This window comes from Phocoena sinus, chromosome 7 (genome assembly GCF_008692025.1).
Source record: "Phocoena sinus isolate mPhoSin1 chromosome 7, mPhoSin1.pri, whole genome shotgun sequence".
Taxonomy (NCBI): domain Eukaryota; kingdom Metazoa; phylum Chordata; class Mammalia; order Artiodactyla; family Phocoenidae; genus Phocoena; species Phocoena sinus.
Window position 1 is genome coordinate 17,433,733 of NC_045769.1, and position 15,883 is coordinate 17,449,615.

A 15,883-nucleotide genomic window follows, 5' to 3' on the forward strand; every position below is an offset into this window, starting at 1 on the left:
TCAAATTAACTAAATCTTAAATATAATAGTCAGTATCTCCATCTAAAATATTTTAACCCTAGTTAGCTCTTTGTTTTTATGAAATCCTTCTTTGTTTTTTACCTCCTGTTTGGTTCCAAGAGAGACTAAATTCCAGGTGGTTAATGAGTTTCCTAGGTATTCTCTTTGTCGTCAACAGAACGTTCATAAGGAGTATATTTCTGATAATAACATCAATTAAACTCTGAGTCAAATCATTATAGTTTCTTTGGTGGTACCTCAAAGGGAAACAAAAAGATGGCAGCACATTTGTTTCTATTGTTCTTATAAGATTTTCCTGGGTGTGTGTGTGTGTCTGCCTCTCTCTCTCTGCCTCTCTCCCTCTCTCCCTCTCTCTCTCTTTCTTTTCTCTCCCCCCCACCTCTTTCTCTTCCCTTCTCTCTTCCCCTCCTCTCCCTCCCCTCCTCTCCTTCCCTTTCTTATTTTCATCCTCTCACTTTCTCTCAATAATTTTAGAACCGTCTAATAGAGTTTATAGTTGAAATGTAACCTAGGATAGTGTTCTCATGATGAAAAGATGCATCAAAGCATCCATAATTATTCAGTAATTATATCATATTGCCTATGCATTTTCTCTAATTATCTGGAAAAAATCAGACAGAAGCTTAAATCATCTGAGCAATTGTACAAAATTTCCACTATGTAGCTAGTGTAGACAGGCAAAGAGTACAACCTACAATTTGACAGAGACCCATGCTTTAGTAGTACTTAATACCTAAACAATCAGACATTTCTGGGTTTTTTTTTTTTTCCCTAGGATATCAAACGATTTTTTGGTTACAAAGAATAGCTTCTTTGCTAGTGTTTCCCTATGATTCTTTCAAAATATGCTCCTAAATCTCAAGAAGAAGGACGGGGGAGAAGGAAGAAGAGAAAAATTACAATCATTATGATCATGAAGAGTATTTGAATAACTCTTGATTTTATTTAAAGGGCTTTCAAACAGAGTACCCATGGACCCTCCAAGAAATTGTTGAGATTTACATGTCATATAAAAGGGTAAAGAAAAAGTGATGGAAGATCTGATAGTTCGTTCATAGCTCATATGGGGATTACACTAGCTAGAAACATAAGAGACACTTTTACAACTTACAGTTGAATTCAGCTTTGGCATTATCTTAACGGGTTTCTCTATAGTATTAAACAAGGCCATACGTCAATAATTATTGCAACCTTGAATAACTGAGAAACAGATACTGTTGTGATCATTCTAACAGGTTTTTCTGGCCACATATACAGGATATCTCCACCCTTCACAATATATCCTGAAAAACAGTTTGAAATTGGGGTTGGTATACTCGGTAGTTACCCACACCCATGCACCATTGTATCCATGGCAATAGGACATTGGCTGCTGGATGCGCATGAACTGTAAACAGAAAGGCTCCATGGTTCCCCCTTCTCTCCTGAACGAGCTCTTAAAAATTCGTGACCAAGGCCACTGGCAGAGTAAACAAGGACTGAGGAACTGGCTGTAGGCGGCACCATCCACAGCAACCTGAAGCCACCCTTTAACAATCTGCTAGGCAGTTACAGGGCTGGATGGGGCACCTTGGCCACAGTTCGAGTCACGAAAAATAGAAAGAGGAAAGTAATGTCTATGTTATAATCTCCTTAGCAGTGGTTTAAAGTAAATCTTTATTCCAGATAATTTTAAGACTACCATCAGTTTGGATTATCATTTTAGAGCCCAAGACATGATGGTACCACTTAGGCCAGTTCAAGCTTATGTAAAATTGCAGGAGCTTCAAAAATGTATCATCGCCATTCATATTTGCATTTTCTTATATAGCGACATAAAGAGATGCCAAGACATTCCCAACTTCTCGGGGGTCATTTTGGAGCTAGGGAGCGAAGAGTTCTCCAGTTTCATTCACCCTTTCTTCCTCTACCCAATTTTGACTTCCTCCTTTAAGGGGGTAAGGGGACACTGTGGTCTTAGAACCCCTCAAGAATTTGTAACTGAGGGTGGATCATTAGATGTATGTTTTTTTTAAAGCCTAAGGAGGGGAAATTTTCCACGTACATCTTAGACATACCTCTACGAGTATGGGAAGAATTTGTCATGGGTTGATGTCTCTTTTTACATAGTATTACAGACATAATTTAAAAAACATTCTATAAGTTTCAGTAAAGTTGAACTAGTCATATGAGATCATAAGAAGAAGAGACAGAAATGCTCCCAGGTCCACTGGAACGATGACTAACTATGGTTTCATTAGCCACATTTACAGATCTAAAGAAATAGTTACCAGCTGTGGGACAAGGAGAAACAGTGCCGGGGCGCTGGGCTGGCCCAGGAGGTGCAAGACCAGGCAGCAGAGTGATTGGCTGACCTGCCGAACACATCTCTAGTGAGTGCTGCAGGGCAAATGGGGACCAGAAGGATTCAGGCTGCTGTAGAAATACTCTCCTGGGGTCCATCCCACTGTGATAAAAGAAGATACATATTCTCTCTCTCTCTCCCTCTCAATTCTTAAATCTTAACTAAGAAAGTGGAAAGTCTCTTTGAGCTTCTCTGTGGACATGTGAGGCCAGAGGCATCTACCAAGAGGAGAATCACCTCAAGTCCTGGTTAATGCTGAGCACCAAGGTGGAGGAGTTGAGTTGGCAGAGCAACTCAAGTCTTGGCTTTTTTCTTTCCATTGGAGTATAAACTCCTGGAGGGCAAGACTGAATCTGCTTTGCTCAACACCTCATCCATTGTATATAATGCAGTTCTTGGTATGAAATAGGTACTTAAAAATATATGATGCATGAAAAAATTGAAGGGTGAATTAATGACCCCAACACTGAATGTACGATCTTTAGCAACTCAACATCCCTCAGTCCCCTCACCTGAAGAATCGTGGACTGGGCTCCTCGAATCTCAGGACTCTATAGATGGCATGTTCTGTGATTCTACTTCACTAGCAGGCAACTGCAGGCAAGAAGGGATGGTGACGTGAGCAGGGCTGGAAGGCAATGAAGGGATGGAAAGCGGAAGGAGAAAAATGAGCACGTTTTTCTCAGAAGACCGCAGCCTCCCAAGTACAAGACGTGGTGATTATATTTACAGGGACATCCTCACATCCTTGTCTCTGCTCATCACTGCAGGGATGCGGCTCTTCCAACGTTTTATTATTTACTATCAAGTTAGTTCCCAGGACTTCACTTCAACAGTGCACTGTACAAGAGGGAGAACCTATGTCTCTTTCTTTAAGACTTGAGCTAAGTCCCATCCCCTCTATGATTCTTTCTGGGATTGACGCATTTCTTTCTTATCATTTCCCCTAAACATGAAGACGTGCCTACCCTGCTAAACCAATCAGCATCAGCTTCCATTTCGTAGCCCCTCCTCAGCACCAACACAGCAACCCTCCACCCCCTCTATTTTGGTGGATGACAAAGTTGTAAAGTAAAATGCAATTAAGTAGTAGTGTTACTCAAATGATCCCAATAATGTTAGCATCAATTACTCGTTTATTGGAACATTTTCTCTGATGAGAAAGGGGCAAGGGATGATTGATTACCAACCTTGGAGTTATGCTGTGACTGAAACCCATAAGAGTTGGAGCCACTCAAAACCTGGTTTCAAATCCAGGATCTTCTATTTACCAGCTATGTGCCATAAGCAAGGTACGTAACCTTTGTGAACCTCAGTGTCCCCACCTGCAAATCTGGGGCAATATGAACTTCCCAAATAACCGCTCTGTACAATTATGAAGATGGCTAGCACTAGTCTGCACGTAATGTGTACTTGGTTCTTTGCAACACTTCTTCCTTCCTAGAAAGAAAGAACAACTGTTTCAAAATCCTTCTCTCAGGCTGTGGCTATGTAGGGCTAAACTAAAAGCAGAGATGTTGAAATTTGGGGTAATTGCAAGAACAGCCATTATGATATTAAACTAGTAAAGTATATAGCAGGTAAAAAAGAGAAAAGAAATTGAGTGATTTAACCCCTTAAAAACTACAGGATTGCTTATAATGGTCTTTAAGTAGCATCCCCCAAACCAAACAGCAACAAAGTCCACCTAGAGTACACTAAACTCTTTTACACAATCTCTTACATTCAACTAACGGTTAGCCCAGGTAGATGTTACTGGAGTCATTTCTTTCAGGGATAACTGAGAAATTATAATTGTTGCTCTAAAGAGTTCAAAGGAAGAAACCTAGGATGACAAATACGTAATAAATTATTATACCGTGTATTAATGGCTGTAATAAAAGTATGAAACAAGTGTCATTGAAGGTTGAATTAATTCAGCCTTTCAAATTTTCAGTATAAATGACAGTTGGAAGTGTGGGTGCCTTGTGACAAAAATAACTAATACCACCAATTTGCAGAAATGTATTTGGAAATGGTAAAACCCGAGCCAGCCTGATTAATGGCCATCCAGCTGGTCAATATCAGGTTGATACTAAATAAAAAGGATGCTAGAGATCAATGAGAGCTAAGACTTGTGATTATGTCTAAATCACTCCTCTCCAAAGTGCTTTACCAACATCCACTAATTAATTTTTATGATATCATATTGAGAGTAATAAATATCATTATTCCCAAATAACATTTTGAAACACCAGAGCTTAGGACTTTTCACAGAAGCTCCCAATGTGAGGCCAGAGCACTTCCTCAGAGACAAAGTTGCTGATCAACACTTGATGTTGTATCTTAGGAGGCACCTCCAGCTAAAAGCATAAACAGCAGAATCATGACACATGGCCTGGAATCCCAGCTCCATTATTTAGCAACTGTGTGACTTTGGATGAGTTACTTAACTTCTCTGAGCTTCTATTTCCTCATTTATTCAAAGGTGTTGATGCATTTCTCTAAAAGGCTGTTTTAGGGTTGGAATGAGTTAATGCTTAGAAATCCCTGGAAAATAATAAAAGCTCAATAAACAGCAGCCATCCTTATCATTGTTGTTATACTTATTTTTACAGTGTTATACTTATACACTGGCTATGGTCTGGGTAATTACCAAAAGATGGGACCAGCTCCGAGAGGCTCAGAATGGGACTGGGAGCTGCCCTTTGGAACAAAAAGAAACTAACGTGACTTGAGTGCTTGCTCTGTGCTACGGATTGTGCTAAGCACTTTGATGTTTTGGGTTTTAAATAGTTCTTCTATCCATTCCTCATAACAACCCTGCAGTGGAGCAACCAGAGCTAACGCCCAAGCCTGAACTCTTTCCTTTGGAACATAACAGCTTCCACTGCACTGGGGTAGGCACTGCTGAGAAGGTGGTCCCTGCTGAAGGGATAGGAAGTGCAGGAGAAGCCAGAGCAGTGGATCTCAGAAACCCAGGCTGGTAGGCAGAAAGTCTAGCTCCAGGAAGTCCTCTAGTGAGGGGGAACGCCAGATGTTGAGGGGGAGATGCCAGATCTTGAGCTGGAGTTCAGGGGTAAGATCCAGGAGAGGAATGCAGAAACAGCAGAACAGGACCTCCATCCCAAGAATAGAAGACTAAGAAGAAAGTGACGATAGACACTCAGACCCAGAGAACTACATAGAAATCCAGGGATGACTGCAAGATACAAGGGCAAGAGGCAGTGTATCTTCTGATAAACACATACATCAGAACTGAGAGCCCAGAACATTAGCCAATTAACTGGATATCATTGGGGGGGGGTGCTATTTTATTTTACTTTCAGTCATTCTGCTGCAGCCCCCATTGGACCTGTTCTGCTACAGCCCCTTTGTCTATATGAAATTTTACCTGAAACCCAAACACAAGGAAGACAGAAAAAAATGTGATCTAATATTAGTACACGAGAAGTGGGGAACTCTTTATGTGAACATGAGCAATTATGATATCAATAGGTATCATTTGCCTTCTATTTTCAGAAAATGCCCATGTCTCCATAACTGCATGTAGTTTTAAAAAATTGGATGAGAAAGTAAAGCTATGAAAAATAAAACACCCTTGTAATATAAACAACTTGTTCTAACTTAAATGAAAACAAGTAAAAGGTTAAAAATAATCATGCTGTGCACCCCTCAAAGAGCCCCAGCAAGCAAAATGCATTTTGTCATAGTGGGGTGGCGGTGAAGTGTTCAAAAGCACCATAAAAGTATAATTCTCCAAAAAATAATGCAGGTGTCTAGGTCAAATGCAAATAAAGAAGTATGCAAATGGAGCTGTACTTGACTACAAAATCAGATGCTCAAAAACATTTCAGGAAAGTGAAGTTTAGGTCTCATGAAATTCACCCAGTCCTTATTACAATACGCTTCCCATTTGGACCATTCATTCAATGTACTAAAGGCAGGATGGGGCTCTAGTTAAGTAGATTTAGAAGCTGATTATACTACATTAAATGTATTCACTTCAATTTTAGCAAGATTTTTTTCCCTCTACTAAATGAAGAAAAGTAGAAAGTAAGACGGAAAATAAAATACCCTTTGGTGATGCTATAACAAGATTAGAAAATCCAGTGGAATCTTATCATGTAAGAACCTAAATCTGATTTAAATAACTGAAGGATACATTTCAATGTTGTTAATCGCTCTTACTCTGAACTTGATACTTTCTGTACACATAAGTTCACCCCTGGAGACCCTGAGACTGTATTTCTCCTGAAGTACCCATTTTTCATTATGAATTTATGTTTTTTTTCTTTTAAAACACATAAGACACCAATTTTTAAAAAAATTATGAGGAAGAACACTCTTGGATGTGTTTAGAAGAGCTGGCTCCAATCTTGGCTCTGCCATTAGGAATGGATGTCAACCTGGGCCTTAGTTAATTTCCTGACCTCTAAAATGAGAATGTTGAATCACATTATGTGATCTCCAAGTATCTCCTAGCAGCAAAAAGATTTGATTTTGGAAAAAGCTTGTTGGATGTTGTTATTTGATCCTGCCTTCAATCAGCTTGTATTCAAAATTGAACAAAGAAATAAAACGTAAGATAGGCATTATAAAACTAATTATATGCATTTATTCATGAATTTATCATCACAGATGAATTATATTGTACTCCAGTTGCAGTTACCTAAAATTCAGCAGCTTGTTATAGAGTAAATTCAATTTGTTTCTAAACGAGCCCAGAAGAGAAGTAGCAGAAGGGAATGATTGATAAGAAAAGAGGAGAATTTCAACCATACACAAACTCTGTCTAATTTTATGTGGCATGAGTAGTCTAGCTTACGAAATTTCAGAAAGGCCCTTTTCATGAAGCATTTCTTAAAAATTATGAGATAATACAGCATACTCCCTTCAAAAGTACTCCCTTCAAACAGCTTGAATAGATAATGGATAAAAGAGGAGTTTTCAGGGGCCTATAGTTTTAAAAATTAATACTAATTATTATAGCAATGATAATATTTCATAGTATTATTTTATAACAATCCTTGAATTTAAAAAGGCAGTTATAATAAATGCAAAAGAATTTACAAACTATAGACCACACAAGTAACTTGCTCAACCTCACATGGCTCAAAACCAGCCAAGATTCTGCTGACTTTCCCCATGCTTCAGATAGTTGCCAAGTACTTCCAGGCACATTGACAGTTTCCCCAATTTTCCTTTTCTTCGTTCTTTTCTCAATTAATCTTCAATACATGTCTCACTTTTTCTGTCATATTTTCTGACTCCTTATCTTTTTTATTCTATATTTTGGGACTTCGTTTTTAAACATTTTCTTCCAGTCTTTCTGTTGACTTCTTTCGGTTTTGGCAAATATATTCTAAATGTCCAAGAGCTCTTTCTTTGCGTTCTGATGACTCCTTGTTAATAGCATCCGTATTTTATTTTACAGATGTAAAATGTCCTTGAGATTTTATAAATAGTGACCAGACGTTTTTATGTTCTCCTCATTTCCCTTTTGATAAATTCTTCTATTTGTGTGGATTATTTCCTCAAAAGCTTGGTGATCCTTGGATATCCTTTCACATTTAAAAATCAAGAAACAGCAATGCTTCCTGAGGACTCTATAGGTTTGGGTGAATTTTACTTGCTGGAAGCTTTAATTTAGCATAAATGGGCATGAGGTCACCACTGCACTGGAGGAACCCTCCCTTAAATGCTATAATGTGGAGAGTTTTTCTCTAGGTGACTGGCATTCACACTATTCCACTATTTTCCTCTAACAATACCTTCCAGTTCTACAGAGGAAAACAAAATATATTTTACTCATTGTTTCGGCTGGGGCATAGACACTTAGCAGTTGGGTATTTTTCAAACAGAGATAAGAAAGAGGGCTGTCAACTATTACACACGCAGTTCTATAATTAATTACTGCCGATTTCTGTCCTACTTCTCACTTGCGTCTGCTGGTCCTGGTTCTGACAGGCTGGTCAATTTCCTCTCCTCACCACAGCAATCTCAGTGTTGATGCTACAAGCTGATGTTCTTCCACTCTAATTCTCATGAAATATTCTTTCATCTATGTTTTGTCTTCCAAGAGCTGGTTGAATCCTGTAGGTAGATGGTATCCACTTTTTGTTTCTATCATTGACTTTTTTCATAAAATTTATATTTACTTTAATGGGCACAGGCTGGTTATAAGGTTGATTCTGCTTAAGGTAGAACCTCCTCTGTAAGTCAGTATCCTGTAGACTCTACAGGCCTTCATGTAAATGTTGCATGTTGGCAATGAGTCCCAACACTTGTTTGCAATCTGCCATGTACGGTGAAGGGAATGGGCTGCTTCCTGATTCAAGTCTTATACTTCCTATTGAAATTCCAACTCATTTCTGTAATGCTCTTGAGGCAAGCTTCTTATTTTCAGGTTATTTGTAGTAAAAACATGATTTACATACCCTGTGATCAGTGGGAGACTGAGCTTCTATTCTTCACTCAAAATGAACTCTTCTGTTATCAAAAAAAAAAAAAATTAATTTCCAGAAGTCTAATGTGCATTCTTATACGTATTTAAAGCAAAACATACATTGGACAGTGAACTTTTCTTGATGATTCTGTTTTATCTCCTTTGTTGGGTTGTTAGATGTAACTGCTTAACTTAATGACTGCTTCAGATTAACAGGTATATATTTTACCTTGTCACAGTCTAGCTTCATGCGATATTATATCACTTCACATTTGTATAAGAACCTTACAAAAGCATAATTCCAGTTCTCCCTTCTGACCTTTGTGTTATTGTTGTCATATATTTTACTTTCACATGTTATCAACTGACATTACATCATTATTATTATTGCTTAAAGCATTAATTATCCTTAAAGAGATTTAAATAATAGGAAACTTCTATTATATTTTTTCCTGTGTAGTTACTGGTTTTGATGCTTTCCACTTCTTTGCATAGACCCATATTTCCATATCTAGTAGAATGTTCTTTCTACCTTATGGACTTCTTTTAACATTTTTTACTGCAGTTATGCTGGTGATAATTATTTTTAACCATTTATATATGAAAAGAAATCTTTATGTCAGTTTTGTTTTTGAAGATATTTTCACTCAGTCTAGAATTCTAGATTGACAGTATTCTTTTTCCTTTTAATGCTTTAAAGATGTTGTTCTACTATTTCCTTTCTTACATTGTTTCTGATGAGAAATCTTCCGTAATCCTTATCCTTTGTTCCTCTGTATATTGTGTGTCTTTTTCCTCTGGCTACTTACAAGATTTTTCTCTTTATCATTGATGTTGTGCAGTTTGATTGTTATGTGCCTTGATATAGCCTTTATTCACATTTCTTGTGCTAGGAATCCACTGACGTTTTTAGATCTGTGGGTTTGTAGTTTTTACCAAATTTGGAAAATTCTGTCATTATTTCTTCACATGTATTTTCTGCCCCCACTCAACTTTAGAGACTCTGATTACATACATATTAGTCCACTGGAAGTTGCCCAATAACTCACTGAGGCCCTTTTTCTTTTTTCTTTTGTTCTTATTTTTTCTGTTTCATTTTGCATGGTTTCTATTGCTATGCCTTTGAGCTCATTGATCTTTCTCCTACAATGTCTAATCTGCCATTAATACCATCCAGAATATTTTTCAACTCAGATATTATAGTTTTCAACTGTGTAAGTTTTGATATTTGGATCTTTATTGTATTTGCCATGTCTTAATTTTTTGAAAATATGAAATACAGATATGACAACTTTTTTTATGTCCTTACCTGCTAATTCTAACACCTGTGTCAGTGCTGGGTTGTTCTGGTTGATTGATATTCTTGCTTCTTTCATGGTCGGTCATTTCTGATTGGATGCAAACTATCGTGACTATTATCTTGTTGGAGCCAGACGAGTTTGTATTAGTATAAACAGTCCAGAGCTTTGTTCCAGGAGGCAGTTATTTGAAAGGAGTTTGATCCTTTTGAGTCTGCATGTGAGATTTATTATATGGGATCAGAGAAGTACTCAGTCTAGGACTAATTTTTCCCACTGCTGAGGCAAGATCTCCTTAAACAGTCTACCCAGAGCCTATGAATCTTGAGGTTTTCTAGTCTGGTGGATGGGAAAAAATACTAGTCCCAGCCTTGTTTGAGTGCAGAGCACTGTCACTTCCAGTCGTGTTGTGTGGTTCTTTTCCCACTTTTGGGGCGTTTCTTCATAGGCATGCGCATCTCAGTTATCAGATGGATGCTAGAGCAGAACAGTCTGCAGCTCCCCGGTCTTCTTTCTGTGTGCAGTTCTCTCCTCTCCAGTACTTTGTCCTGTTCACTCTAGCTGCTTCGGTTTCCACAGACTCAAATGCATCTCTCCCAACTCAGGGAGTCGTACGCTGCCTGGACTCCCCTTCCCGACACTGTGAACGAGAAACTCTCTCCTGACAATAAGCAGGGGCAATCACAGGACTCACACTCTTTCCTGTTTCTAAGGGACCACTGAACTTCACTGCCTGATGTCCAGTGTCCCACAAAGCATTGTGTCCTATATTGTATCCATCTGTTGGTTGTTCCATGCTGGAGGGTAAATTTGATCTCTGTTACTCCATCCTGAGCTATTGAATTATGTCTCTTATTGTGCCTGGAGGACATGGAAGCCCCCAGAAGGAATGGCAGTGTGGTACATAGCACAAAAGCATCAGAAGTTGGGGGTATAAAGGAATCAAAAGAGCCATGATAAAGAATGGTTTTAAATTAAACTCATATCGATTAGTCAAAACTAATGGCCTAAGCAGTGTGGGCAGTGGGGAGAATTTTGCAAAATCTGGGGTTTAAGGAATCCTCAACTTCCTGGAATCCCAGAAGAATGAGGGTCCACAGTCTAAAACAGGTTTCTTTGTGCAAAATAAGAACACATGCTTCTTGATGATAACGTTTTCAGAATACAAAGCATGATAGAGAGATTAGATAGATAGATAGAGAGAGATGATAGATAAAATAGTTAACATTTATAGAGTGCTTGGCTAGGCACCATTAAAAGTGTTTATAAGTAGAACTCATTTTTATCTTTTCAACACCCTTATGAGGTAGGTACTAATATTACCCTCGTTGTACAGATAAGAAATCTGAAGCACAGAGAAGATTAAAATTTTGCTTAAGTTGACATGACCGTTGAATAGAAGAACCCGAGCTTTTGAACTCAGGTAGTACAACTCCAGGGCCTGATTCTTACCCACCACCACACACACACACACGCACACACACACACACACACACACACACACACTCTAGACAGATAAATAGGAATAAAAATATACAGCTTCTACATCTAGAAGAAGCAGCTGATTTTCCACATTACATCCTAGGTATCCTGCCGTAGAATAATATTATTCTGCTTTTGGTCACTCAGCCTCTACTTTCTATCCCTTTGTGTAGTCTTTACTGTTAAGAAATGGACATGTTGATCAGGTTTGAAGTGGAAAAGAAACTCAGAAATCTCAGAGGTGATGATTCATAATACATCAATAAGTGGACACATAAGGAGCATATTTCCTAGAAGACAAGGTCAAGAGCCCCTGAAAATGTCTTTATAATGTGTGCTCAGAAATTCTATGTCACAACGATTTCCACTGTCTTAGAGTTTCAAGATCCTATCATTTTTATTTGAATTTTGCAAGTGCTCATTTCAGAGTACTGTGTAGCATTAAACAATTAAAGTAATTAAAAAATTAAAAATTTTCCTAAGAAATTGGGGGGAAGGTCACCTGTTGAGATCATTGATGGCACACTATGATATTGGGATCCCTGGAATTTCAAATTACGTATTAAAATGAGAACTTCTTTAAGAATTTACTGCAATACAATTTGTCTATTTAAATAATAACTCATATCTATAGATGGTGGAATACACTTTAAAGATGACTTTTCTCACACTGATTAACAGACTTCTTGCCATAACTACCCAGCCCAGAACACACAGGATTTTTTAAATTAATAATGAATGGTGTTTCTCCTTCTGAGTAAGTCTGCTAGAGGGTGCGTTGCAGTGTAGCTGTAGCAGTGACTCTGCTCATGAACTCTCCGAGTGCCCCCAGGCTCATCCTTCAGCCTCTTCTCTTCTCGAACTCTACTCACTCCCTTAATGACACCATCCAGTCTCGTAGTACTAAATACCAATTCTACGTTGAAGATCCTCCAAAGCTGGTCTTCTGCCAAGACCTCTCCTTGACTCACATCAAACTGCCTTCTTAAACTTCCACTTGGATGCTCAATAATAGTCTCAAACTTGGCACATACAGCGCTAAATTCCCGAGCTTCTGTCTAAACGCACTCTTCCTCATCGTGTCCACCTCAGTGAGTGACAGTTGAATCCTTACAGATTCTCAAGACCAACACTTTGAGTAGTGATTCTCAGTCCCTCTCTTTCTCTCACACTCCACTTAGAATACATTAAAAAATCCTCTGGTATTTGACCACTTCTCACCATCTATCTGCTACCCAGACCAGCAACATCTCTAGCGTGGATTATTGCAATGACCTTCAAGGGATCTCCTTGATTTCATCCTTGTCCTCCTATATCCTATAAAAGAACAGCCAGAGTGATCTTGTTATAAAAATGGCAAATTATGGCCATTTCCTGCTCAAAACCCCCAGTGGCTTTCCTCTTACTTATAGCAAGTGCAAATGTCCTTACAATGGCGTCCAAAGCATTAGAAAATGGACTTTCTATCACCTTTTATATCTCAACCACAATAGTGCTTCCAGTAGAATATAATGTGAACCACAGGAAAGTCACAAGTGCAATCTTAAATTTTCTTGTAGCCACATTTTAAAAAAATGAAAAGAAACAGATGAAATTAATTTTAATAATATATTTCATTTGACACAGTGTATCCAAAATACAGTCAACCCTCCATATCTTCAGGTTCTGTAAATGCGGATTCAACCAACCACAGATGAAAAATATGTGGGGAAGAAAAGTTCCAGAGGTCTCCAAAAAGCAGAACTTAAAATTTCTGTATGCTGGCAGCTGTCTACATAGCATTTACATTGTATTAGCTATTATAAGTAATCTAGAGATGATTTAAAGTATATGGGGGGATGTGGATAGGTCATATGAAAATCCTAGGCCATTTCATAAAAGGGACTTGAGCATCCCAGGATTTTGGTATCCTCAGGGGTCCTGGAACCAATCCCCTATGGATACCAAAATGACTGTGTTATCTTTTCAATTAAAAATTACACAGGAGGGCTTCCCTGGTGGCACAGTGGTTGAGAGTCCACCTGCCAATGCAGGGGACACGGGTTCGCGCCCCGGTCCGGGAAGATCCCACATGCCGCGGAGCGGCTGGGCCCGTGAGCCATGGCCGCTGAGCCTGCGCGTCCGGAGCCTGTGCTCCGCAACGGGAGAGGCCACAACAGTGAGAGGCCCGCGTACCGCAAAAAAAAAAAAAAATTACACAGGAGATATTTTATATTCCTCTTTTCATACAACCTCTAAAATCCACTGTGTATTTTATGTTTACAATTAATCTCAATTCAGATTAGCTACACTTTAAGTGTCTAATAGTCACATGTGGCCAATGGCTATCCTATTATTAAGTGCAGTTCTACAACTTTTTCTTCTTATTCACTGTGCTTCCAGTTCACTTCGCATGCTCATGTTCCTAAGGTATTTGTCTCAGTCACTCCCCTTATTATATAGCCTCAGTGACTTTAATTTCAAGAAACAAAATCCTGCACGTCTGAAGGAGGGCAAGGTTTGGGCAGGGTGGTCACAGTGGATGGTGGAAAGGGCTTACAGGCAAGTTTTCCAACAACAGCTCATGGGCCAAAAGCCTGATTATCCCCTTAGACTGAATGGAGACAGGTGATGGTAAAAGTACAGTGAGAATAAGATCTGTTATGGCAATGAAGTCTCGACACAACCATAAGAAGAATTGGGGGGAGATTCTAGAGTATTGTCAACATTGTTTATGGTTCATGCTATCAGGAATGCCAAGTAATTAAAAACCACTTGAGTACTTCTATTTGTTTTTTTTTTATTGTTATTGGAGTATAGTTGCTTTACAATGTTGTGTTAGTTTCCACTGTAGAGCAAGGTGAATCAGCTACATGTATAGATATATCCCCTCTTTTTTGGATTTCCTTCCCATTTAGGTCACCACAGAGCACTGAGTAGAGTTCCCTGTGCTATACAGTAGGTTCTCATTAGTTATTTATTTTATACATAGTATCAATAGTGTATATACGTCAATCCTAATCTCCCAATTCGTCCCACCACCACCCCTTTTCCCCCTTGATATCCATACGTTTGTTCTCTATGTGTGCGTCTCTATTTCCGCTTTGTAAGTAAGGTAGTCTATATCAATGTTTTCAGATTCCACATATATGCGTTAATATATGATATTTGTTTTCTCTTTCTGACTTACTTCACACTGTATGACAGTCTTGTAGAGATGTGGATGGACCTAGAGCACTTCTGTTTTGGTGCAAGGAAAATAGGGAGCTTGGAAGTACTGTCTGTGACAGGCCTTGGGTGGAATGGAACATTTAAGAAATGGAGCAAGAGAAAACTGTGGAAAAGATAGGGAAGCAAACAGATTCTTGAGTGAAAAGGAAGCCTGGAGGGCCAAGAAAACAGAAATCTGGGTAAAGAACAGAAAAGAAACCTCATCTGGGTTGGAAGTGGGGAGTAGAAAAGAAGAACATTGTATGAGATGTCATGTCAGGTCCGTGAAGAGTTTCATGGAGGAGATGTATTAAAATGAACTGATCTGTGAGAATAATTGAGTTGTTTAAGAGCTTGCAACTAAATAAAAGAAGGGGGGAAAAACAACCTTTATTGGATATCTTCTCTGTGATAGGTACGCTTGCATAGAATATTCCCTTTTATCTTCACAATAGCACAACAAAGTAGGTGGTATTCATGTTATTTTCCAGATGAGGCACCAGTCTCAGAAAGACTGAACACCTTGCCCAGTGTCTTAGTCCACTGGGGCTGCTATAACAGAATACCGTAGACTGGGTGGCTTATAAACAACAGAAACTTATTTCTCACAGTTCCAGAGGTTGGGAAGTCCAAGATCAAGGTGCCATGACCTAATCACTTCCCAAAGGCCCACCTCCAAATACCATCACGTTGGGGATTAATTTTCAACACGTGAATTTTGAAGGGACACAAACATTCAGTCTCTAGCACCCAGGATCACATAGCAATTAAGTGATGAACCCAGAAAAAGAATAAGGTGTGCATCTAACCCTTGATCTTGTATTTATGCTATGGCTATACCCCTCACTCCCTGTCCTTGTGAGAATAATTTACTTTTCCAGATGAATACCCACACTGGAAGTGTCTCCTCATCTCTAAAGCCTTGTCTGTTCACCTTTTTTTATACTCATTACTATGTTTGAGGTAGGCAATCAATAAAGATTTAGCGAATAAGTGAGAAAGAAAACCTTGTGCACAGGTATATGTACATTCATTCTACATCTTCTTTGCCCAAACTGCAAAATATGATGCTAAGAGCCTGTAAATATAAACAATATTCATAACCACAAGAAGTATAGCAAT